Raw genomic sequence first — 27,315 nt, forward strand, 5'->3', positions numbered from 1 at the left:
GTACGTTGATAAGCGCCGGAAGAATAAAAAAAAAAAAATGTTTGAACGTGATATACATCAGCGCCGTCCAAAGTTGTCTGCCGCCAGAAAAACGCTGTTACCACCATCGTTTATTTACATCTTTCGCTTCTCACACACGTATCGCGAATCATTTCCAACGTTTACTTGGTGAAACTGCGGAAAGGCTATCTCGTATCCGATTTCAATGACTTTGAAATATGCGATAGAAATTAATATTTTGAATAACTTTTTCCTCTCTCTCTCTCTCTCTCTCTCTCTCTCTCTCATATATAACCTGCGTGGCCACGCTTAGCTTCCGAGTTGGTAAAAAACTGTCCGTACCACGCGGTAAGCGAATTCTGACTATAGTCGTGCGTCTATTACAGCGTACGCGTGAGTATTGGTTGCCAGTCGCCTTATCTTCCGCTTATAGAGGAGGGTCGGGCGAGCTTGAAGCCCCGTGCACAACTGTATATCCGAGACTAGAGATAGAAGGAGAAAAAGTAAGAAATGTCTACTACAACTCGATTAAATCGATTGGGCTTGGATTGGGCTGAGATTTTTCAATCCGGCCGCCGTGCGTGAAATAATAACAATGCGATTAGAAAATGCATATAAGATATATATAAAAGAAATGTATAAAACGTTCAAAGTATCGAGTACGTGATTTAGATCTTTATTTATATTTCTATTTCTTTAGTTGTGTTGATAAAAATGCGATTTTGTATAAAAATCGTGCGGTGTTAAAAAATATCAAAGGTTATGATTCTGTCTTATTTGTAGTTTGCGTGTAGTTTGCGTAAAGTGATTTGTAGTTTGCGTTCCAAAAAAAGATCTATAGAATAGCAACAGCGTCGAAGCTTATATAATACACGTACGCAAGTATATACATGTAGATTCGGTGCTTTACGCTATTTTAATGCTGTTTTTTAATGCTCGTAATAAAATTTCCAGTAATAAATAGTACTGTGCACGAATGAAAAGTCATAAATATCTACTAATTAATTTTCAAGTCGTTAATTATAGACGCGAACCGCGTAAAAAAAGCTTTAGAATCTAAAATACATATCGATCACATCTTCTAGCGACTCGAGGCGAGATTCCAACGTTTATCTAAATTATTCCATCGGGTTTAGTATTCGTGGCGGAAGTTTATCCAAGTTACGTAATTCTAGACAAGTCGGAGAATATAAAGGAATATACATCTGTTTGTCGGATGCTTGAAACATCAGTAAACATTAATGATGGTAAACATTGGGAGGGGTAGCCGTCACCGTTGAAACGGAGGACGATCGTTGTACCGATGACGAGTGTCGCTGTGACACTGCAATCTATTGTTAGAGCCAGATAATTCGAGAGAGATAAATGGCATTACCGTTGTCGAAATGCAATTATGTTATGTTAAAAGTAGCTTATGAAAGTATTGAACACTATGGATGATGGAAAATAACGTTCGAAACAAATGTCGTAGGATTCCGAGGAGAGCACAGTTGTGCCGATATTTATTTTATCTCGCAACGACTTTGAAAATCCCAATGAAGCTCAGAAAAAAGGTTTATACCTTTGATAGTTATTAATTTGGGTACCATGATATCCTTTTATTCGAAATTCACGCATCGATACATACACGCGTGGCGAAATTAAAACATTTCATATCGCGTGTATCACTCTAAATTGAAAATAACAAGGTTAACGTTTAGCCGGATTTCCTTCGAGCTCCATCTATCTTTTTTAAAGGACGAATAGGAGGTATCGACCGTTCAACAAACGGTTAGGCTAGCTGTTAAATAAGATTATTGATATTACGTTAATCCGTTGGACGTAAATACGATTATTCCGAAGCACACGATAAATTTAAATCGTAGAGTAACTATTAACGCGAGCCTCGTTTCCTGATGGCTGTAAAGTCATATCGTTCGCCGCAATAACTTCCTTCTATATAGCTATACGCGTTCTCTCTTCGAACCTTTATCTAAAAAGTTACAAACACCTTGTTACCTTGACATAACGTTACTGCCACGCCTTTCACCATGAATATGTATGGAGTAGGTCGAGGATCGTTAAAATCTACCGACTTGTTAGGCACCTTCTTTTTTTTCATCTCCGTCTACATAGTCGCTAACTTTTAGAAATTTCGCTCGATTAACTTTTATCGAACGTTTGCACTCGAATCTACAAACTTTCAGCGAATACAACGGATGACACGAGCTCACGGATAAGTCATGATTCAGTCATCCCGCGACCTTCCAATTTGGTTAATCGTCCATGGGGTCAACTCGATTACCCGATCGTCTGTCTGACAGTTTCTCTCCTTCGTCCGTCTTCACCTTTCTCCGCCGTTCTTCTTCGTTCTCTCATCCATATATTAAATTATTCAGCAAATAAAAATAAAAGCAATTTAAAATTCTTACAATATATGTATATATATACAATATAATTGCCAGGCGATATTTTTGGAAATTTAGCTTAACACGTCTGGCTAATTTACCTTTCTGCAGAGAGATTCTGTCATTTGCTATTTTTTTTTTTTTTTTTTTACTTGGTAGACTATTTACAATCGATCGATTCTCATTGAGAATTACAAGTAAATTATTTTGGCGTGGTACTGTAGCTTGGATTATAAGAGTTGATACTATGTTTGATTCTGTCATTTGCTATTGATCTTTATAATCAGAGAAACAGAAACAGAAAAGTTACACAGTGCTGGAAAATTGTAGAGAAGAGGCCGGGGATATGGAATCGCGTTCGCGTGTTGTTTCCGTGCCTACCTGCAAAGAAACTAACGACGTGAGATCGTGCCCTCTCTGACGCCATTCGACTCTTTGTATCCGATTATGAGTTCTAAACGTACCGTAAATAACGCCAATACAGGAGCCAGTAAAACTTTTTTCATCGTTCTCTCGCGACGAGTGAACAAATTTGTTCTTCCGACTTTGAATGTCAAAGTTAGACTCGATGTTGCGCGTTAGCTTTTTTACGCCAATTTGTAGCAAACCGAGGCTGTAGAATCACGCTGTGGTAACCCGCGCGTATAACTTCGACGCACCCTGTACAACACGACGATCCAAAATTGATGGAATTTTCATAATGACGTCTAACATGGTTGTTTTGCAATTTAAGATCGCCAATAAGGTTAAGCGATTTTGTAATGGTTTGCCACGTTTCACTTGGCTTTTTGTAAATACGTAATATTACTTAATATGCATGAACGGAGGTGGTGTATTTTGTATATTTATAAATGAATTGAGTTTCATCGGTAGTTACACTTGTTCGAAACGTTGAAAATTCTTTAAACCATTAAATCGCATAATCATCGATACGTAGGTATTCAGTTACGTTTCTCCTTCGACAACGTAATGGATTTTCGATGCAACCAACAGCTGTTAATTAATATCTGCACGGTTGCGCAGTAACGAACGTACACGATCTCATTTCGTTTTCTTCGACTTTCCTCGTCTTTCCTCGCACAAGTATCGACGAATAGTTTATCGAATAGTTTGCCTACCAGGAAATGGACAAACGGCATTTTGCAAACAAGTGGAAATCGGTCCGTTTCTATTTTATTTAACATTCGACTCGCAGCTATTATCGTTTCTACGTGCGACGCTACGTGCCCTCGCCGTGATATTCTGCACGCGGCTCGTCCATTTCGCGATTTCGTGGTTTTGCAATAATACGTGTATTAAACGAGTGTGCAGGTCTTCGGTCCGTACTCTCGATTACTCCAAGGACTCACCATAAACCTAAACTTTTAAGTTTATTATTTCTGTTATCTGTTTATGGATGGTCCTTGAAACTGCCCTTAGATTGTTATACGTTCTTACTAATTACGGGGAAAGCAGATAGTTACTTAATGGGAAAAACCCAATACTTGACTAACGAAAAAGCTGGTTTTCCCCCATAAACGATATTACCTACTAGCCGCGTTGGTAGGAGGCTTTCTCCTCCTATCTTCATTTATTAACATGACCTATAACCGATGCGACAGAGCAAGACATACGTAATAAATTTATTTAATATTTTATCTAATATCTATTTATCTAATAAAGATATGGCATAAATATTAGCACGTAAAATAATTATATCCTAAAGACTTATTCGTACCGTTCGTATCAGCATCGTATTATTAAACAAATATTTATAACGCGGCCTTTTATTTTTCTATGACTTTCTTTTACTTTCAAATCACTAAAACGGGCGTCGTGCTCCGCTGTTTCGTGCGTTTCGTTTAAATAATACTTGGAATATCCAGGCCGAATGTCCATCCGCTATGCAATGCAGATTGTTTGGCGGGGACGATGGTTGGCTTAGTGAGAAGCAGTTAATACACGTATACCTATAACTCGTTTAGTTCTATAATTCTAATTCTTTAATAACAAATAATTTGTATTTTCGACCGATCGTGGGGAGACGCGATCGCGAGGAAGCGCGTCAACGGGAGTCGTAAATTCCCGTTACGATTCTAAGAATCGACACCGCGAGTCGATCGATCCCCTCATTTCCGTTAAGATAATAGGGGTGGTTGTTGTGGTATAGCGCTGCGATCAACAGGGTTATAAAATATATATTTCCAACAACTTTGTACAATAACACAAGTGAGTAATTCCGCTGCTTAAGATATATGCTTAAGATGATTTAGCATATAGAGATGCGATACACTGGCACAATATTCGTTGGTGGTCGAGCAAGGCTCTTAGAGATTTTGTTATAGTTGACGTAGCAATAAGGAAAAAGAACTAACCCTAAGCTAGGCAGTATACATTGCTTCCGATTGGATAAACGAAGGTTGGTGGACTAGGAAGGGTCTTGGTCGCCCTCGATAGAAAGTTGCTAGTGGGAAGCATCGTACATGAGAAAAACTAACTTTCCCGTGTCAAGCTGTAGTAGACTTCTGTAGCTACAGAAAATGATTTAGAAGCAAAGATTCTGTCTGAGTTCTGGCAAGTTCGGTCTGAAGGACCTTAGCTAGCAAATTACCGAGATTTACGATGGCTCCTTGAGACTATCGAGAGTACGCAGTAAGGATGAGCGGACATCTGGTTCCCGTCTGGCCCGCCGGTGTGTGGCTTGGTCCAGGTAGAGCGTCGTCCGACGTAACATAATTCTTTGCAAATGATTTTCTGCTATTTAATTCGTGCATTTTTTCAAACTTCTACATCAAGGGTATCGAACATCGAAGGGTAGAGTCGGATAGTAATGTTGAAAAACCGTAGGTCGCCAGCAGACGTTGAAAAAAAGAAAGACGGTCGACCGAATCGATGAAAGAAAGAGTGGAATAGTCGCGGTCCGATAGAATTTCTATTTACGACTGTACGCCTAATTAAATGGTACGATCTTGCTGCGCAATAACGACATCCAATAGACGCCTTTGAAATCGAACCAAGTACAAATGGAAGAAACGCCGTGTACTTTCACCAAATTACAAACGACGCACGGCGAAAGTCGTTATTCTTTTATGTCGTCGGACAAAATTCTGCCAGAGATGATGTAACGTCACGAGCTTTCTTTCGGAGAATCCATTTCTCCATTTGCATACTCCGTGCAGCTATTGCGATTTGTTTTCTTTTACCAGACTCGCAGACGAATCGCACGGATCTCGATAGAAGGAATTATTCAAAGTTAGCTAGACGGAACGGTGATTTTCGTTTTTATATGGCACGACTGGAAACCATAGGCACCAACCTCGTTCTTAAGCACGTGTACACTATTTTTGGATTATTTTTTAAACAGCGGTATTTTTTGTTTTCTTTCTTCTAAAATGGATATTTTCAGTTTAGTTTCTGAGATCGGAACGACAATGGAATAAAGATATTCGACTAATCGATACGATAGTTCATTTCTATTTCCAAAGTCATAATCGGTAAGGAAGATTTATCGAAAGCAACGAAGAACGAATAGCGAAGCGACTAACGAAATTAGATAATCGGAATTTATTTTATCGCGTGACTTACGATTCTAAATCTACTATACTAAATGAAAATTAGTCAGATTCAGACATCGGATTCGATATCGGATTATATCCGTTTAAATAAGTTGGTGGGAAAATTGCTCGAAAATGTAACAAAGTTCTTTATCGATGCATAAATGAAACACGAATGTAGTTTATATAGTAGAATCGTTACAGTAATACGCGCTTTATATGGCAGAGCTGGTAGGTACTGGGAAATCAGCAAAATATTTGAGATTTAATTAATCGATTAATCCAATCGTTCGAATGCAATGATAAATACCTTAGTAGCTAGTGCGTGCTTCTGCCAATTTTCTTCTTCTACTTACGATATACGCACAAATGTTTCTCGAAACTTTAGAAAACGTTCGAAAACGCGAGATTCGGCATGGCATCCCACGTAGAAGATGGACTATTGACTGTATCAGATTTTATGGACTCGCAGGTTAGCGGTATTCGAACGCGACAAGTATACGTACATATATACGTGCATAGTATACAGGTACATAATTTTTCGCAGTGTTGCGTTAGGTTGATTGGGCGTGCGCTCCACTCTATCGTATCGTAGAGAGGTAGTAGGAGTAGGAGTAGGAGTAGGAGTAGGAGTAGGAGACGAGACAGCGGGAACGCGAGCCAGCAGCTCCGAGCGAGCGCATCTCATTCATTCGTGGCGAAAAAAATGCAGCTCGGTACCAGTTCCGCCTCTATTGTTCCTGACCGCAGAAACGCACACGAACGATCGTGCAATTTAGCCAGGTGTACGGTGTGTATACGCGTACGTACGTACATACATACGTACATACGAACATACGTGCAAGGTGGTCGGCCGTCGACCAATCCCGTGGTGAGTAGTCAGGCGCCGTCTGTAGTCAAACGCTAACGTCGCCAGCCAGCGGCACACTGGCGACTCGTGTCAGTTCGTGTACGACCGTCGTGCGTGTACCATCTCTGTCACTCGACACTTTTTCTTCTCTTCCGTGATTTTTTATCAATTCGTTTCTCAGCGTGGACGCGTTTCCAGTTACTGTCAAACAAGGTGACGAGGTGATCAAACGTTTTGTGATCGAACGTGACTGACGACCGTGAGCAACCGTGGGAGGGCGGGCGGTCGGTGGGGAGAAAACAGTGATCGTATCAGGTAGGCGATTTCCTTCGTAATTGCGAGCAAAATGTTGCAGCGAACGAACTCCTCGAGTCCATTGGCTCGGCAAAATGTCTCTGCTAATGCTCAGAGTTCGTTAATACGTGAATCGACAGGGGTTGGAATTTAAAACGGCCGTGTTTATTTTCGGAAAGTAAGCGTGACGTGCGTTTTCTTTTATACGTGTTTCTTATCCAAGTAGAATTTCTCACAAATGTTTTTACTCGGTGAATCAATTTGAAGCAAAATCTGGATTCTATTAAAAATATCTATTAAATATATCAGTCTGAGATGGAGAGGAAGGAAATGTGTAATACCGTTTGAAAAACGTTGCTTACGGGAAAATTCTCGTTTATAAGAAATAATTCAAATTAGAATGACCGTCGTTAAAGACTATGTTATCGATGCGACGCGATGTTTAAGAATGCAAGAACACGACGACGAGCATTAGATTGATCGCGGTTCTTTAACGAACAAATGCATAAATTAATTCTCATAGATAAACGATATGAAAATAACGTAGATAAAAACGACGCGAGTGTTGGATAACCATAACCGTAACCATATCTATTATCATCTATCCAATAATAATACCTATTGAAGATAAAATTGCCAACAGTAATATTATGATTTTTGTTTTTGAATCGTTTTGTTTTTTCGTTCGTTCGTTCGTTCGTTCGTTCGTTCGTAATTAATGTAGAAAACGGGGCGAGATCGATCGAACTGTTCGGTGAGAAAGTAGCGCGTATACATGGTTTACATTGATTTTTCTTCTTTTGTGTTACGTCAAATATAAATTATCGTAAAATATGAAAAGAGCAGAGCTAACGAATCGTAATAGTTATTAATCAATCGTAATAGGATTAAAGAAATCGGATCGTAAAGAAATAGGATTAAATACGTAGGAAGAATTTTAATCGTAAATTCGTCAATTTAACGCTTATCCTTGTTTACGGCTCGAGCGATATACATTTATTTTCCAATAGTTACGTCGATTATTAAATTATACAAACAGATCGTGGCGCAGCACCTTTATAAAAGTTTGATTCTTCTCGCTCTTATCGTGACGTTTTAATTTTAACAAAATCGTCATTCGACACCAGTCGTTCTTCTATCGAGTCAACGCACAACTTCTTTTCTCTTAGGAAGGAGAAGCTGTTGCGAAGTATTCCGGATACGCCGTAATTTCCATTGAATTTTTCATTTACGCTGGCTTTATCAGAAAAGTCGTATCGCTTTTATGCCAAACAAATATTTTCTTCTCCTTATCGATATTTGACCGATTAGCATTATTACGTTGTCGGTTAAGCAGCACGAAGATTTTCTCGATCAGATAAGTTTGCCAAAGATTCCGAATGACAGATACGCGTTGATCAAGCTGATAAACGATACGAAGAATAGATAAGCTTAATATAATTGTCTTAATGTCGCATAAAACATTTTTTCTCAAATATTTGATCTTGATCCGCAGGTAAAATAGCTGCTGCGCGATTTGAAATTTTCTTTCGAAGGAAAACCAGATATTTCAAGCGTTTCGTCATTACCACCTAATGACAAAATCCGCGATCACTTGGTTGCCAATCCAATATTACGGGGCAAATTTTATACAACTGGATATACTTTTTTGTATCAGGAATCGATAAATTTACACAGAAACGCGATTATTATCACCTTTATTATCATCGTACTCGATATTAGACGAAAAGCAAAAAAAAGAAAAAAAAGTTTCACAGGCAATCGAGAAAGATCAGCCCAATACCAACAACAAAATGATACTTCAGCGAATATCTTCGTGTTTGAAAATAAAGATACGGAATATTTTGACACAACGTGATATTTTTGATACAACAAGTATGCGCGTGTGTAATAACAGCGAGCAGGATTAACGGTATGCGGAACATTATTCTTCTATACGTTTGTCTCTAGTAATTAACCGCATCGTTTTTCTGAACATCGTACATCGAAAGAAACATCGTAGTCGATGGAATCGTATATTTTATTCGTCTAACGCACATACCTTTCCTAAATAAGAAATAACAAGCTAAATGAGCTGATAATAAATAACAATAGATGAATAAATAAGCGAAACATTGAAATATTAATGCGTGTCGCTGTAAACATTAACAAGATAAGAGTTTCTATGGAAGTAAGCGAGGCAACTTTCTATTTTACGGTATAATAAGTCGAAATTGAAGGAGTTCCGTGTCGTAACAGTTATCGCGATCAAAAAAGGAAAAGCACGCGCGTCTGCGAGTAAATAAATAAGTAACGTGTTTCGAACGAAAAAGTTAGATCGCGGTTGTGATGGCTGTGGCGTCCTCTGATTAACGACGTTACGCGGATATTTGTCTTTAGGGAAGGAGAAATATCCGCGTTAGCAGGTGGGGTGTTGGATCGGTCTAATTTAGAGAGGGCCAGTGGTAGGGACGATTTCGCTCTATTTTGCGGCGTTACAACCGGTGCGTTCTCTGTTCGTTGTTGCTGCGAATGACTCGTGCACCTCGTGCGAGATGCGCGTATTACAGAATAGCAATTACAGAAGGAAGTAAGAATCGCGTGTGCAACGAGCATGTACGAAATTAAGGATGAAAATGAGCTATGTCGGATGGTAATCGATAACCATTGGTGAGATGCACGATCTCTTGGAATCGTGTACGCAGCGAGGACATTCTCCGATCGAAATGGATATGGAGGCGCTGATCAACGAATCGTTTGGATGCGCTGAACGCGTATAAGATGCAATCGAATGGTACTCGATAGCACGTCCTTGTTGCCGCGTAAACGCGCAATTTCCCAAGCAGCCAGATATCGAGGAGATAGATGTCTCGTTTTAGGATAACGAGAACCAAAGTGTTTTCTAACGCGCCATGTATTTGTTGCGTGTGCCCCGTGTACCAGCGCGCAGTGTTGTTAAGTGCCGTTATCTGCCTGCAGCTGTACATTCATAAATAAAGAGCACGACGATACGCGCGCCCGTTCGTTAATAACGAGCCCTAAACACGATGATAGATCGTCTAATCGTAACGGTGAGATGGTCGCATAATTTGTTAACGCTGTGCAGCCAATAGAATCGGTACGCAACGACCACTGGAAAGATATTCCGGGGATAATTTCGCACATACCTGTCGTGCTTCGTGCAGATGATTCCCGCTTTACGTCATTGGTCGTGATGTAATTAACCGCGCAAGTTAACGAGCGGCGATCATCGAGCTGCAGCGTGCACGGTACATACGGTACACACGGTACACACGGTACACACGGTACACACGGTACACACGGTATACAGGGTGGTGCGGTGTTGATCGAAATTCACGCGGAATGCCGCGGTATTCTGCTTTTCTCGCACAAATCGAATAACAGCGACGGCAACGATGATAAAATAGCAAACAAAATTCCATCTCCATCGTATTCGATTCTTCGCCATCCATCCAATTTTCATCGCCATTAATCCATCTAACGCGACTGCGATACGATTGGCTGCGTTCTTTTCTAAATTTCGAAATTTCTTCCTTTACAGTAACGTATCTTTTCGAAATTAGCTTTTGATCGTTTAAATTAATACAAATGTCGATATATTTCGTTTATAAACGAATAACTATATAACAGAATAACTATATACAGATACGAATAAATCCGATTTTATGATTATTCGTGAACAAGATGGTACCTTTTGCATCCAGTGTACCATTTAAATAAATATGGTACGTGCTACGACGTGGTTTCTGTATCTAAAGTTTCTCGAAGCCTCCGAGTTGACCACCTGCGTACACCACGCTCGCTCGTATTCTCTTACTAACGCCTCTAATAATAGAAACAACGTTGATCCGCGAATAATTACTTTTAAGTAATACGGGTACATACGAAGAGCGAACGCGATACAAAACAAAGGAGAATTTTAATTCGTCGAATGATAAATACAAACGAACCATATTAATCGAAAACAATAGAATATACGCAACATGTTTGATGCATTTGTTTCGCTTGAATACAAATGCGAGTATATTATCAGCTGGAGCAAAGCATGCGAACGAATTACTAAGCCTCAACCACGCAACGTAACCTAACAAAGATCGAATCGATACATAATACGAATATAGGAATCTCTATAAACGCGAAATCTGTTGGTGGATAGGAAAGTGGGATAGGAAATATAAAAATCGCAATCGTGTATAAAATCGCACGATATAATACGTTGTACGATGTAATACGTGATACGCGCGTGATATTTACATACGAATAAAAAACGGCATCTCGTTTCGTTCGCACAAATATAAAGATACTTATACGTATGTAGGTACGTAAGTGTGTAGAGGCTGCCGATCGTTAGGATTGCTCGATCCAATGATTATCTTTGCCACGATGAGATTCTCGCTCTATGTACACGTACGTATCGATCGGTACAAGCGTGAAACGCGTGTCTATTTCTAGTTAGTTCGTGTACTCGTAAACAATAAAATTGGAGTAGAGACGCGCGGAACGTATCTAGCATCCAAAAATATTTATCAGCCGCTGGGAAACAAAATCTGGCTAGAAACGTTTCGGATTTACTTTGCGCTCTCCTCTGCGAAATTGTAAAAGGGAATGGGCCGATACCGATCCGCGATTCGCGGAATCCCAAGGACAGAACATTCTCGGATAGCCGGTCTCGTGGATGAATCGTCGCTGACATTCGTACATCTTCGATAGAATCCGTGGAATTCGACGTATCGAGGCATCGGCGATAATTTTCGCTGAGACGCAAAGCGCCAAACGAATCTGCCGTTTCGTTTTCATCGTAGCCTGAATCGTATCGTATCGTAAACTGTGTCGTAAACTGTGTCGTATCGTTGTATCGCATCGTCATACCGTATCGTCGTACCGTGGCATTGTAACGTGGCATTGGTCCAGGTCTAGTGGACCTGGTGTCCCGATGGAATTTCCGACGCTGCTATGTTATAGCGCCGCGAAGAAATTGCCGACGCTTTTCCCTGGCATACTTCCTCGAGAATAAAAAAAGAAAAAAAGAAAAAAAATAGCCAGTAGGTCGGCAGGGATTCGATCTTCCGGCCGCTGCAACAAGCTCGACAGGTTGCAACGGGGAACCGTTACGCAGGCGAGACGAAGCAAAATGCAGAGGAAACCGCGAAAAAGCTACGCGTCGAAGCTGACTCGTGGCCGTGCGATGCTCGTAAAGTCAAGTTTACGGTAGACTGACAACGAGACAAGGACTTTGCGCAACAGTTATGCTCGCTATTTCTCGCGTGCCGCGAAATGCTAGAGAAAAAATATCGTCGGCTCGACGTGCAAAGAAACGGCCCGATCAACTTCCACCGATTCCATCGTCACCGTTTTCTGTACAAAGTTTCTTATCTCGAAGAAAGGTATATGGTCACAGGCAACGTTTCCTTCTCCGATCTTACGTACATTTCCAAACATTTTCTTATTAGTTCTTTGCTCGAGTGCTTTTTCGAGGCAAAATGTTTAAAACTTTGTTTAAAACTTTCTTTCGCAGAGTCTTCCGGTTTTTACATAAGAATTTCATATTTTTATATAGTGCGTACGTTTTAATAGGGACGATTCGTTGTTTAAGCATAAGAAAGAAACTGTTCATGGACTGTCGATACTGTTAATCCCAGATAGCGCGTATAATCTACCGTTCGTGTTAACGAAGCGTAATTTATACCAAGTTAATGACACAGCCGAGCACGAAACGCAGATTTCGAATTTTGGAAGATTTTCTTCACACAAAGTTCCAATCGCCACGGTTTTGCTAATTTTTCAAGCTTAACGCTTAATCGCGTAAATCGAGTAAAACATGGTAAATCGCTTGCATTAGTTGCTAATAGAAGCAATTAGAAATTTTCTATTTAAAATTGACCGCCTGTAGAGCGCCGCGAAGCATCTGTGCGAGACAATTACGCGGCTAGCAATTAAAATTCTTCCGTATATGAAGAATTGGTGGATAATATAGCGGAGATAGTTCTGCGAACATGTGTGGTCGCGTGACTACTATCCCAGTTGAACGCATACGATTCGAAGCTTCTAACGATTAACTTTTACGACGATTAACTTTTACGAGAAAAAGTGTAATTAACATTTACATCGCCTAGGATTAAACGACTGTAGTAGAGCGATTAACCAAATCGTTTTAGCAGAATGAATACGATAATTTATTTTCGCCGAAGGAAAAATCCTCCTTCTGCGCGCTAAGCCGCGTTGCGGGTTTTCAACTTTCTGCAGTGACACGAAAGAACGCGGGGACGGAAGAAGGTCTCTCGATTCTCTCGCTGGATCACACGAGTCATTAAGCTCGGCGGTCATTACGACCGGCGAGAAAACCTCGTACTCTTGTAACGATAGATTCGATTATCGACCGTTTAATCCCACGACTCTTTCGCCTCTTTGCCCCCTCCTCCTCCCCCTCGCCCCTTCCCCACCCAATCTGACGGTTCTCCCTACTACGCGCAACGGAATGAATTTGGTTTCGTCGCCGACATCATCGTCCAGACCCATTAGCGATTAATCGTAGCCCGGATCGCTTCTTTCCTCAGCCGCGCCAAATTAATAAGACGACCTTGGTAATTGCCGCGAGCTACGCGAATCTACGTTCCACGGGATTACGAACGACAGGTAGCTGGCGTAGGTTCCGATGGCTTTCTCTTTTATCGAGGTTTTTCACGCCAAGCTTTTCCGTCACGGTCTCTCGATTCTCCCGTTCGTTGTCTGGTCCGAACCGAGGGAAGAAAGCGTCGATTATTCGTTCTGCGCCATATAACCGGCGTAATGATATTAGTTTGCATCGACTCTCTTTCACATCTATAGACCAGATATCTCGTCTGCCCTTTCGTCGAAGCCTGAAACGTCCGCTTCGTCGATTTGTAAGAATAATACCTGATCCGCCCGTTTAAACAGCTTAACCAAGATCGGACACTATCGATAGATAATATTTGAAAAATAATATCGGTTATCAGCGTAGAATCTTAATTTCTTATAATTCTACGAAATAATGAAATTCGTTTCGTCGTGCCTCGCTGTCAAATAACAAATTGCCATCGTAAATATCATCGCGAGCATGCGGTAAAGACAATCGCAAGTAAGACAACGGTGATATACATATCGTGGTAAAATGGCGCGTACTAGTGCAGAAAAATGACATTTCCGATTGTAGTATAGCACGATTCTTGCTCGTTATCATCGTTCTACTCGCCGGTTATATTACGCCGCGCACACGTGTATCGAGCACACGTGGAATCACGCAGAACCACGCGGAAAGTATCGGGCCGATCGTTACGCCTAATGAATATTTTAACGTTAAACCGGTACAGCGTGACTTTGTCGACAACCGAGCTCTGACGTATTCAACCGCTGCTTATTAATCCGGCGTGCCACTTGCTCGATACTAATCTGGTAGCAGAAAGAATTTTATCGCAAGACCGATAGAACAATTTTTATTTAAACGCGTAGCTTTCCTACAACTGTGCTTCGATTACCAACTTGTGCAAATTAATATTTTCCACGCGCCACCTCTTAACCAAGCGAAGGAAACGAGAAAAATCAGCGATTTTAAATCGATAAATGAAATATAGAGATATAACGCGCCATGTTAACGTCGGACGCGTAGATATCGATACTCGTTACCTTCTAATTTCAATATTTCGACGTCACGAGACCGTTCTCCGCTTCTTTATCGTGGCTTTGACCCGTTCGTAACGTCCACTCGTAATACGAGTCTCAAATACAGGAGTCCAGGAACCTTGGCAAATGGAATAACGTAAAAGAACCGGTAGATACAAAGCTATTATATTTTTAAACTGTTATCTTATTTCGTATTGCACGCTCGTATCCGTATCTCGAATTCCCACTAAATTATTCGAGTAGAAAAAGTAGTAAAATGCTACGTGAACATTTTAATGGAAAGAACGTTGTGCTTTTCTCCATACGTTTCAAATAATATAGTTTTTAGATATATCTCACGTTCTGAGTTTTTCATTACAGAATTTGACGAGTTTTTAAATCTATCAGATATATTCGTACATGCTCGCATATGATATAACGACGAGTTGTACAAATTATGCCGTCGCATCGTTTCCTTCCTAACGTTTTTATACGAGATTTTGTCGATTTCCATGTACTTTTCCATGTATCTTTTATACGAAACAAGAAACTATACTACAAATCGCTTATTAGGTCGTCCGATAAGCTCGTTCCGCTTATTTCCTCGTTATTTTTACATTTTCAATATCTATACGATTCCCATTATCTTTAAACGTTCGAGGACTTGTAGGATCAATCGACTCTGTTTCATCCATTGAACGACGATTTCTGCTGTTCCACCGGATACGAATCGATCTTGAATCGATCTTGAATCGATCGCGTCGTACGTACACACGTACACGTACATGTATATAGGTGGTACGCTCTTTGCAAAGAGACGAATCACAATTTCCTAGAATAGTTATCGATCTCACAGTTCATTAATTCACCGTTCGAATCGTGTCTGAATAACGAGAGTAGACAATTGTTTGTTACATCGATCAAAATTACGCGTTTTTTTTCGTTTGTATTTTTCATACACGGTTTTTCAGTATCATGAAAAATATCGCAGACTACGTGTATAACGTACATCGTACACGCATACTCTGATCAATCTCGATTTATGTATTGCATGTAGCTCGTAAGGCGGACTCGAGAAGCGGCGTGTTTCCGTCCACTGATCAGGTGCCGAGCGTTTACAGCGTAATTACGATAGGATACGCGGTACCCTTTCAGGATAGGAAACGTTATTGTAACGCGATTTCATCGTAGGCGTAGCTCGTTTTTCGAATTAACGAGTAGATTAACGAGATGTGCGGTGTGAAAAAAGAAAAAGAAGAAAGAAAGAAAGAAAGAAAGAAAGAAAAAGGAAGGATAAATAGGAAGAAAAGAGGTTACCGTTCGACTGGCTCGCCGCGATACTACCTTTTTCTTCTATCGCGTGCAAACCTTTCGATCTTTCTTTACTCATACACACGCATGCTCCACTTTTCACGGTACGCGTACGTAACGACTGTGCGCAAGTTCAAGTTCTACCAGTTTTCTCGAAAAAACGAGTAGCAAAGTCACGGAACTCTTAAAGTCTTTTTCCCGTGGCGGAGAGGCGAGAAAAAATCGGATATATAGTAGGGTGAAAATCACTGGACTCGGTGAATCGTCGGATGCCGTGAGACGTAATTTGCGTTGCCGCGGCGACCACCGTCCTTTCATCTAATACTTGCGCGAATTTTTTTCGATCAACGATTGGGAAAACGATCGTGTCTGGTAGCTGGTACACGCACGGTGCGCTTGGTGCATTATGCATTAACGACCGACCCACCAACGGATACAGGCCGTAGCACCACGGCACGTTGTATTACGTATTTTTCTCGATTACACGATGAAGCTGTTTGCCATCGACCTCGTACGCGTTAATTTATTTCACTAGGGGCTCTCGTCGCTGATAACAATTTCCATCTACCCTTGCTACCGTGCTGCGTCTCCACGTAAATTGAAATTGCTAAGCGTTGCCAGTTTTTCCTCGTACGGATTTGCGCGCTTTTTCGCTTTAAGCGACCGCATTGTCTCAAAGGCAAGGTCTTGGTTCGCTTCGACGCGATATTTTTCACGTCTTCTCGAAATCGGTATTACGAAGATCGCGGTGAAACTGGCGATAGCCAATTTGTAATTCGTAACAACGATCACAGGCAAAAACATCTCTTTATACCTCAAATTGCATAGCTGTTTGACATTGTTGAAGTCATTGTCGCTACTACCTCACAGTCAATTTATCGAAAAATCATCGAAATCCGTGAAATGCACGAGATATTAAGTTAGATCGTTGACGAATAAAGGAAATCACCGCAGGTAGAATCTAAAGAAACGAGGAAACGATACGAAATATGTCGCGGTAATCGGTCGCCAAGTTGTTCGGCCGATGAGAGACAGGCTACAAATGTTCGTGATCGTGATCGTTGGCCCCGACGAAAGATAAGTGACCGGTACACGTGCGGAAGTAGCTTTGAAGGACAAACTGCAGGGTGTATCTACCACGTGTATCGTAAGTCCTGCACGTATTTCTTTGCCTCGAATGGCGGGTCGTGTATCACTGGATCATGATTCAGCGATGACTAACAGGCAGTAAGCCGGCGATCGTTATGCGAAGATGTTGTTGCTGCTGCTGCTGGCAGTGTTGTTGCGTATCCCGTATAGTTAGTTGGGTCGTTAGGCCAGCCGATTAGACGTTAGTTAGTCCCGTCTTTAAAGATGTACACTCACGTACACGTGGACATACGTAACGGATATCTGTGTATATGTATGTGCGTGTGTGTGTGTGTATATATATATATATGTTCGAAAAAGCTGGGACAAAAATTCAGATACAAGTTGCAGGTGTCGAAATAAGAGGGGATTTATCGTCGTTCGTATAGAGGGTAGGGCACCGCTTATACCAACTTGTCGGGGTACAAAAAGTTTATATTTAGTAGCTCACAAAAGTATTTGAATGCTCGTAGAAGCTTTTGCAAGTTTTTGCTGGCAAACTTTCTCAAACAGCCTACGTTTATACACATAGATGAACGTACGTACGTACGTACGTACGTGTCTCCACCGAATGAAAATCGAAAGCATCCTCGGGGAAATTAAAATTGGGATTGTTATCGGGCCTGAGTCGCGACGCGCTGGCCAGCGAAAAATGTTCTCACGGGTTTCAAGGAACGTTAATCCTGAATTTTCATTCTGTTAACCGTCGCGTAACTCTGGTGCGCCGCAGCCGCAGCCGCAGCCGCAGCCGAATGCCATCGACCTCTTCCTCTATATCTTTTATGCTCCTCCATGAAATCCAAATTAGCTTGGGGAAAATCGATGTTTGGAATTCGCCTCGACACAGATACCAGCCGCACGCTGTCGGCATTTCGTAATCGGCGAAATAGAATTTTCAAACGGATTGAAATCCACTGTCCGTTGCTGGAACCCGGGCTCAGTTGCCGGAACAAATGAAAGATATCCGCTATTTTATGGAAAGATGCGCCTCGCTCTACCATTTGCCTCTCTTTATTTCGTTCAGTATGTTCCAACGTTTTCGTTGGAAGCGCAACGTGCGATGTTACGCCAACTATCCGGTGCTTTTAATCGCATACGTTTGATCGTTTCGCCTTGGAAATAGGTGCGAGCAAAATTTCAAGCACCTCTTAAGCAAATTGCTTCTGCGTATATATTCTATACCGTAAGCCTCGAATTTAATCAAACACCCATCGATTAATATAATAATACGTAGTTGGTCGATTCGACCAGGCGTGTCCACGCTTTCGTCAAGCTAGTTCCAACGTCCTTCCAACTTGCTAATCGTGCAGTTTCCAATCACCCACGCCACTTTTCTCCTTTCGTATTTTAAGTCGCTCCTATTTCTGTTTATTCGTAACAGTTTGCAACGTTGCTTGCGGCAGGCTTTCACATTTTTGTCTTTTATTTCACAATCTTCTCTTTTTATATCGTTTGAATCGCAGTAAACGGACTTGAATGTTTACTATTTCAAACGTAGATATAATTATTTCAACTACTACTTCTTTTATTTACGCTTAAAAAGCGCAGATACGTATGCATAATGATATTTGAAATGGCCGTTACCATAACCGATACCGTAAACAAACCGATATTTCGTTCAATTATAAGTTTAATTGCAATTAAAAGATCGAAACTACGTGAAACTGTTATACATTTTATTTAAATTCCAAATGAAGTTTGCCAAGCTCTACTGGCAACCAACTTGTGCATCTATTAATTTACAATTTTTCCATAGAAACTCTCGAGCATCGTGTACAGTCGTGTACAGTCTGAAACGTACGTTTTACATAAAATATGTTAATTAAAACTCGTTACTTTTATTTTATAAATTACCTAAATTACGCTGTCAGAAGTAAATGATTAGGCGTGCAGGAAAATTAAATTGGTATCGTTAAATAGAGATTCATGATATACGATGTAAAAAAGACTAGCCAATTGGAACGATTCGAATTAAAGATTCATCGAGCAGGTGCAGGACAGTTGCAAGAAGTAGAAAAAAATAAAAGTAGAATAAAATATGAGAGAAGTTTCTTGTGCGATTCATAACTTACGTAATCTCGTGGAATGAGCGAATCGAAATATCTCTGATAAATTTATTTAATCGTCAAATATTACGAGAATTAGGAAATAAGTTGTTGGCGCGAATCGTGGATGATGTTCTGCATCGACGACACGTTGGAAACGACAGTGCGAAAGATTCGTGCAAATATCTAATAAACAAAATATCGGATCGAATGAGAAAGGCTTGGATAAATTTGCCGATACGCGTTCATCTTACCTGGTAAATTGTTTCCTTTAACGTTCTTCGCGAGGAAAATCCAGCGGCGCAATACGCGACGATCTTACAAGCCAAAGATCGATTCTTCCGTCCTTCGTCGAGGTTAACTCTCGTTTAACTATCGCGTCGAATGAAAAACCAGTCTGTTCTCCTTTTTCTATCTTTACCTTGTTTCTTACACAATGCGCTGACATCGTTCGTATTCCTTCGTTCGTATTCCACGGCATTGGAAATTGATTGGAAAATATCACTAGTAACTCATCCACGTATCCTATCATCATCTATCGTCTATTTTCATTTCGTTGTTTACGCGTTGTTATCGCGTTGTTGTCGCGTCAATTCCTGTCCTCTGTCCTGTAATATCTTATTAGCGAAGTTGAAATCATCGAAACGAACGATTGCTTTCTTTCTCGAAATGATCTTTTACGTAACAAGTATTAACACGGTCGATAAAACGTAGCCTATTCAGCGAATACGTGGAAAATAGAGCAGCGATTCGAAAGTGGGTCAATGATTTTATCATCTTGAAAGTAGAATAATTCTATTGTCGCGAAATTCGACTCGTTCTCGAGAAATGGATAAAAAATGAGAAATGAAAATTTCGATTTAGAAGCAGTTATTAGGCACAGCCGATGTTAAAACATTTATATACTAGTTGCTAATTGCTTTTTGAAACGGAAACAAAAACGTGTTTCGGTAGGATCGTCAAATTTCTTGCGGTCAGCCTGGTTGCATCTTTTCTTCGACCTTATCGCGTATCTCGCAGCTTGCGGCTGCTTTTGCCGATTCCGAACGGAATCGACCGCTAACAAATTTCGCCAATCTCCGCACGATTTACAGATGGCAGATTAGGGAGATAGGAAAGATTAGAAAGGATGGAAGATTAATAGCGAGGAGAAAAGGGTGATGAAAAGGGGAAAGACGCGGTATCGATCGTGTCATAGACGGTCACTAGTACGAATACTAATACAAATAGAAAGAAAAGGCAGCGAGTGATTTAAAACGAGACAATCGTGCTTTACTTTTCTTTATCACGTCGAACATGTAATCGTGTCTGAATCGTGGCTTCCACTCGACCAACGTAAATTATATTTGTAGGAAAGTTTCATTTCGACTGCGGCTTCTATTCCACACCCGTAAATTGCCGATTATTAAATACAAATTACGTGGAATATTCGAATATTCCCTCTTTTAATAAAAGTAAAATCGATCGATTCTATTTTCCGTTAATTTCTTCGTCGCATCGGAAAAGTCGACGAGACTCGGTTCTCACGAGACAAGCGACTTTTCTAAATTCGTTTATCCGAAAAGCGAGCGTTCCCGGCTCTGCGACCGGCGTAGTTGCAGATGCTAATTGTCGAGGAAAATCCATCGACGTTCCGCGTAGGAGTTTCTCGCATTTCGAAACCAACGGTTTCTTCGAATCGAACAGATTTCTTGGCATCGAGTCTCGTTTAAAAGTCCGTAAAAACGATTTACGCGATCGTCACGGTTTTATAAGAAATTTTTCATTCTCGCCGCGCCACTTTCTAACGCGGCGTAGATTTTTCACTGGCGGCGAAAACAGTCGTGACTGATATTTCAATTAAACGGAACGAACGAGGGCTAACCTTTGAAAAAACGTCATTCGCATCCACGGTAAAAATAGGAAATTGCGGCTAGAAAGTAATCGATTTCGATCGCAGCTTTGCTTTTACGCGTAGTCAGACATTTTACTTTTATAAAAATGCACGTGTATATTATTCTATCGAATATTAGTTAATATTTCCATCGAAATCTAAACTGTCTATCAAAGAGTAAAAAACGAATACGAGAAACTTGAAGAGCATTCGACGATTTTATAAAATTGTAACGTAGAAGCGACTTTTCTTCTACTATTATCCGTTTACTTCTTCGTATCTTCTCCTATTATTCCAAGTTGTTTTTGTCACGCGTGAAATTCGTAGTCGTCGTGCGTTATCGAGAGTTAATTAAAAGTCAAGAGTAAAAGTTGGATCGTTCTATCGTGATCCGCGTCGCCTATTTGTATATCGGACTTGAGAAATTTCACCGACTGGCTCCGACTGCAACAGATTGGAAGGAAGCAGATCGAATGCCGAGTGGTTGGAGCTTAGGCGACGAAACTTTTAACGATATCTTCCTGTCAGGTGTGAAAACGCTAAACACGTAAAGGAAAGGAACGGACTTTCCTGCAGGTGCGTGCGCCAACCGGAAACAGATTAAGAGAGTTTAGTCACGAGCTCGCATCTATGCGTTTTCTAATGCATTTCCCTGTCCCTTGTTGCGTTTGCGTTGTGCATCGGCTTATAGGAATCGCCAAAAGCACGCATTCGCTATTAGAGAAACTTGCATCGTTAACGAAAAGAAAGCTAAGAAACGTACGTGTTCCGTCCTGGAAACACGGTTTTTTTTTTTACCACAATGTGATACGTTCCTGCGGTACTTTTATATATCTCTTAATTACTATCCTATATCGGGTTTATAACATCAGGATAATATACATATATTATTAAAGCGTAGATGAAATCTAATTAAAGCTGTAGAATATCGAATATTTTTCTTTCCAGATGTTATCGATCCTTTGTATTTTCATTGTTGATCATCGACCTGAAACTCCATCAGTCTGGAAAGGTCGTTTAACCTTTTCTCGAAATATTCTCCGCTGTTACGAACGAGTTTCGGAGACATTCGTAAAGATCCGTTTAAACCACACGCTCTGTACACTCCCATGCCTTTACAAAAGGGGAAATAGCCGGTTATTAGCAGGCAATTAGATTAGGCGTGAAAATTTCGCGATAGCGAATTTCATCGATATAATCGAGAAAAATGATTCGAAGAGTAATAAAGTTTCAAACTCGTTCGACTTTAGTCGGATTTTAGTCCTTTTATTTGCCAAGCTACTCGTACAGGGATCGAATGTGTCGCGTTTAAACACCAACCTACTCGTTTCTTTTGCTTTTTGTGCTCGCTATGTAGCTACTTACTTCGTTCGCTCTCGTACTCGAGTTCGTCGCTAAAATTAATATCGATAAAGACGATAAATGGAATAAACGTGGTAGACGCCCGCGTCTCCCGTTTCTATCATCCTGTGGAAGAGACGCTCGAACGCGTATTTCCGTTCCTCTCGCCGATCGTTAGACAGAACGCCGGCTTATTAAAATTCCAGCAGCTGAAAATCAAGCTCTGGCTTTTGTTTGGCCTTTGAGTTTGTCTGGACGAAAATGCAAACGGACCAACCTGTCGCTGGATTATAATCTGTTTCGAGGAGAAATTCTTTCTGTTCCTTCTAACCATCTTCTTTCTTTCTCATGGCTACGTACAGTTATTACATACAGTTATCGATATAGTTACAGGATTCGAGTGAGAACGTTTGAACGTTTATGACGGAAAAATGAATAGAAATCAAATCGATTCGTTGTCCGTGCGAAAGAAAAGAACGCAAAAACTGGGAATCGTTGACCTCGTCGGTGGATCTTGTTGATCACCTTGCCGAGGCACGAAACGCACGTTGCAGACGAAAAGAAATCCTGCAGGAAGCGATCTTGACTGTCCGTTCGAGGTGAAACGTTTTCACCGCGTTCAACGTTCCACCGCGTTCGGCGTTCAACCACGTTCGGCGCAGAATTTTTGAAACTAAAATTGACTAAATCATCGGCAACGACCAATTGCTTGCGTGACTGAAAGCGATTTACGTTATCCAAGTATCCTTTATAAATATAAATAAAATACAAATAAACCTTTTGCATTAAGCTGATCGACGTTCTTAAGGAATGTGCGAATAATATGGCAGAGCGAAGCCAGAAACGCCGCCAGCAGGCTGATCGCTCCATCTTTTTTCAAACGGTCCATGATCTTGCACCTCGATCGCTTTATAACCGCACAAACATACACGCTGTAGTATATAACTCGATCGTAACTGGAGCACAGACGCTGTAGAAAGTGGTCTTGATTTTTTATCGTTTCGAGCCAAGTCCCGCTCTTCTATACGTCGCTCGTGGCGCGGTTTTTTCAATCGGGCACGTTCGGATCACCGCCATCGACTTTTACGTCCGCGGAATATCGTCGGAAACGTTTGTTAACGGTTCCGAATACAATAATATGGCCAATACCGTATCGTAATTGCTTTCAACTCGATTGCGTTTCGACTTCTCGTAGATGCTCCAAGTTACCCAACATAGAAATGTTCATTCTCATTTGCGATATTAGTTTGCGATATTCGATGGTGTACGATAGGTCACCGTCGTAAAGTCACTAACGATCATAGTGGTATTTATGGTACAACGATAGACGAATAAAATACCGGTAGTATTAAAGAAGATGGACAAATGGAATAAATCAAAGCGGAACACTTTAAAGTTTGTCGTAACAGTCTGTGCGTAACGCTCGAAACAATGAATTCCTTTACGTAGTAAACGTTACTCGCACGTATCGCGTAATTTAGCTAACAACCGAGTTTCGATCGCGTCGAACAATGCCGGAATCCTAATCTCTGTGTTACGTGCCGTAAATCGAGCTACGCTAAGGTCCGTGTTTAACTAAGAAAGCTAGTTATTAATAGGAACCCGTTAGGTGGATTGTCGCGCGAGCGTCGTCAAGACGCGTAAATTCCGCCTTAGGAATGTTCTCGTGCAAAGCTTATTTCCACGTTTTAAGAGCTGCGTATAAGAGCCGTTACGTACTCGGTCGCCAGCCACCAGATCGTCGGTAATCACTGGCTTCGAGAAAATATGTAATAACGCGTGTACATACTTTGTACGCACTTGGCCGTTGCGGCCACGAAAACACGAGCGACGCACAGGCCAACGATTCCCTTTGGTTTCTACAACTTTGAACGAAATTCCATTTATTCGAACAAAATCTCAGTTAACGTCCAATCGATCGATCTCGCTCGTCTGCTCTTGAACTCTCGTTAATTATCGTATAGGTAGGTCATTATCGATAAGTTAGATTAGAAATTTGAAAATGTACAAATGCACGGAATTAAACGGAACGTAATATGGAAAAGTATATAAATATCGAAAGTGTAACGTTCATCTTGTGACATATCTGGCAACCATCGGTAGATAAAATACCGTCTTCCATTTCTTCAGCTCCATTTACAAAAATATCCACTTAAATTAAATATCCAATTGAAATATCCAATTAAACGTCCAAAGGGTCGTCGTCGATTCGAGGCGTCGAACGAATACGATACGTCGCTACTAGGCATTAAAAAATCTACTGGAAAACTCGACTTTCCTCCAACGACATGGCCGATGGTTTTACGCACCGAGCCCCTCGTTTTTTCACCTTTCGTTTCTCCTCTCGTTCTGTATCAACGAAAGTAGAAGCTCGCATCGTGCACACGAAGAAATATAACGACACAAATTTAAACGACTGCGGTTACTCGTAGGCGGTCGTAAGAGATTGCAATTAGGATCCAACGAGAGATTCGCGATAGCGATTACGATGCCACCGTCGTGAGAAAGTCCCGGCACGAACCTCGGTTTCCTTACTTCCTTCCTTGAGAAGGTTCGCCGCCGGCTTCTCCGACGAATCTCGCCGGTGCCCCTTTACCCTTTTCTTTTCTTTTTCTTCTTCTTTTTCTTCTTCTTTTTCTTTTCTTCTTCCCGCGCCACAGTTTATTTCCGATATTTAACACGATCGCCAATTTCACCACCGACACGACTCTGTTAATCGCAGCGCTATACCACACCAACCACCCCTATTATCTTAACGGAAATCAGGACTACGTAGAATAAGTATTACGTACGTATAAGTTACGTAAGTGATTGATTCAAGGATAGAAACCCGATAATCACACGTTCGCTATTCTAACGATGAAGAATAAGCGAGCTAAAGCGACGATGCTGTTGTAACGTTTCGACGTTGTAACGATCCATATTAGAGGCAGGATGTGTGCAAGTCTTCACCGCGCACCCTCGATTACCCCACGGACCCACCATAAACCTAAACTTTTAAGTTTATTATTTCTGTTGTCTGTTTATGGATGGTCCTTGAAACAGCCCTTAGGTTGTTACAAGTCCTTACTAATTACGGGGAAAGCAACGGAAGGTGCGAACAGCGAATCCGCGTTGTTAATTAAAAAGAGCGCACCCACACCGAGCTTTCCTCCGTAATGAGACGAGAACACCCGAGGAGAAATAGACAAAACCATCGAACAGTGAACATCTCTCCGATCTGTGTAAACCTGTGCTGTGCTAGAAAATAAAGACAATAGTTGTGTCACGACTCGGCTATTTTATTTCATCAACCAACCCCTAAGTTTACGTGACACTGTGTCGGAGGAAAGCTAGCTAGTCGTGGGTGGGTCTAATCTACAAGAAAGAGCTGATTCGTCAAGGGCAAGGTTTCATTGGGAGAGCGAGGGAAAGACTTTGCTGTCAATTGCTTAATTTTCCAAGTTGGTTGGAGGAGGAAGGGTGCTAACCGCCCCCAAGAGAGAGAGAGAGAGAGAGAGAGAGAGAGAGAGAGTTGTAAGCATCATACGTGAGAAAACTATCTTTTTCGTAGTAACAATAAGCTTTAGAAACGATTCGGTAAAGAGACGTTTGTTCGGTCTGAAGGACCTTGGCTAGCAAATTCCTGAGATTTACGATGGGTCCTTGAGATTATCGACGGTACCCAGTAAGGATGAGCGGACATCTGGTTGCCATCTTGCCCGCGCTGTGTGGCCTGGTCTAGGTAGAGTGTCGCCCGACGTAACACCGCTATTGGCAACCCCTTCTTGCCAAACCAACAGTATAAAGTACAGTTGGTACAAAGACGCTTCTTCGCCCGAATCACGAAATTACCGCTTCCTTATCTCTACCTGTACAGTGACTCACGAAAGTATTCAAACACTTAAAAAATGTATATAAATTAACTACAATTAGACTCGGAACGATTTTATCCCTTATTAGATCGATCGATTTAGCATTATCACAGACACAGATATTTGATATTTCTATAAATCGTGTATCTCTAATTTTAACACATCGTCAATAAGGTTGTAAAGAAACGATTTAGATTACACACGAAACATCTTTCGATCGTTAGTATGCCATTAATTCATACATTCTTAGCGATAATCGTAGTTTATTAATCGAAGGTTCTTAATAAATATCGATGAAAACTTGTCAACCTAACGTTGACGACATGTATGTACGTACGTTGGAACGGTCAATTATTAGGTTGTATTAACGCGCTACGATACTTGGTCAAGAGCATCTCTGACCCTAATCGTATATTTAAGATTACTAATTAGTAAGAAAACTGAATTTCGTCGAGATGAAGTTTGCCACGTAATTCGAACGTTGGCTGTTTTTTCTCTGCTTTTTCTCCGTTTTTTCTCCGTTTTTTCTCCGTTTTTTCTCTGCTGTGTTTGAGACAATTCTTTTTTCCTACACCACCGCATGAAAGCGTCGAGCGAAAGTTTCACAGAGTCCAATGGCCTTTGAGCGAGCGCAGCACAACGACGCTCGTTACACGACTATATTTACTTGACACTTTTTCTTATTACGTCTATCTACGTATCAGAGATGTAGTTATTATTCGCTTTTTTTATTTTCCTCCTTGTTCACGTCTCTTTCCCTTTTATATCGCAGCTATCTAAATAACGTAGTGCTTCAAGAGCTGGAAACCTATTACATATGTACGTTTTGTTCCAACGAGGACGAAAGAATTACTTTTACGTATTTTGGCTTTTACGTATATACCTTCCCCCATCAGCTACTATACAATTCGACATATTATAATCGGCCGTAATTTATATCGTAAAAGCGATATATTTCTTACTTATCTTGAGACAGGTTTTACGTAGATGAACCTACAATGGTATATACTATTCCTCTTTCTTTTCTTTTTTTAAATATCGACGGTTTCAGCGTAAAGGTTTTCACACACACACACACACAC

General features: G+C 40.9%; 2 protein-coding genes across 5 annotated transcripts in view; one reads left to right on the forward strand and one right to left on the reverse strand.

Annotated features, from left to right (window-relative positions):
- The window catches only part of LOC117158521 (proline-, glutamic acid- and leucine-rich protein 1), a 43,215-nt gene that overhangs the window by 8,848 nt on the left and 7,052 nt on the right, over positions 1-27,315 (reverse strand). Inside the window, exon 1 of one of the 2 annotated variants that reach the window (XM_076618483.1) lies at positions 6,231-6,354. The exons of the other annotated variant lie outside the window; for it this stretch is intronic. The gene's annotated coding sequence lies outside the window, so the exon portion shown is untranslated. Of the gene's footprint in view, positions 1-6,230; positions 6,355-27,315 lie in introns of those variants that run through there. 2 annotated transcript variants of the gene reach the window in all.
- The window catches only part of LOC117158452 (uncharacterized), a 64,320-nt gene that overhangs the window by 3,399 nt on the left and 33,606 nt on the right, over positions 1-27,315 (forward strand). Inside the window, exon 1 of one of the 3 annotated variants that reach the window (XM_033337340.2) lies at positions 6,809-7,085. The exons of the other annotated variants lie outside the window; for them this stretch is intronic. The gene's annotated coding sequence lies outside the window, so the exon portion shown is untranslated. Of the gene's footprint in view, positions 1-6,808; positions 7,086-27,315 lie in introns of those variants that run through there. 3 annotated transcript variants of the gene reach the window in all.

The sequence above is a fragment of the Bombus vancouverensis genome, chromosome 5 (genome assembly GCF_051014615.1).
Source record: "Bombus vancouverensis nearcticus chromosome 5, iyBomVanc1_principal, whole genome shotgun sequence".
NCBI lineage: Eukaryota > Metazoa > Arthropoda > Insecta > Hymenoptera > Apidae > Bombus > Bombus vancouverensis.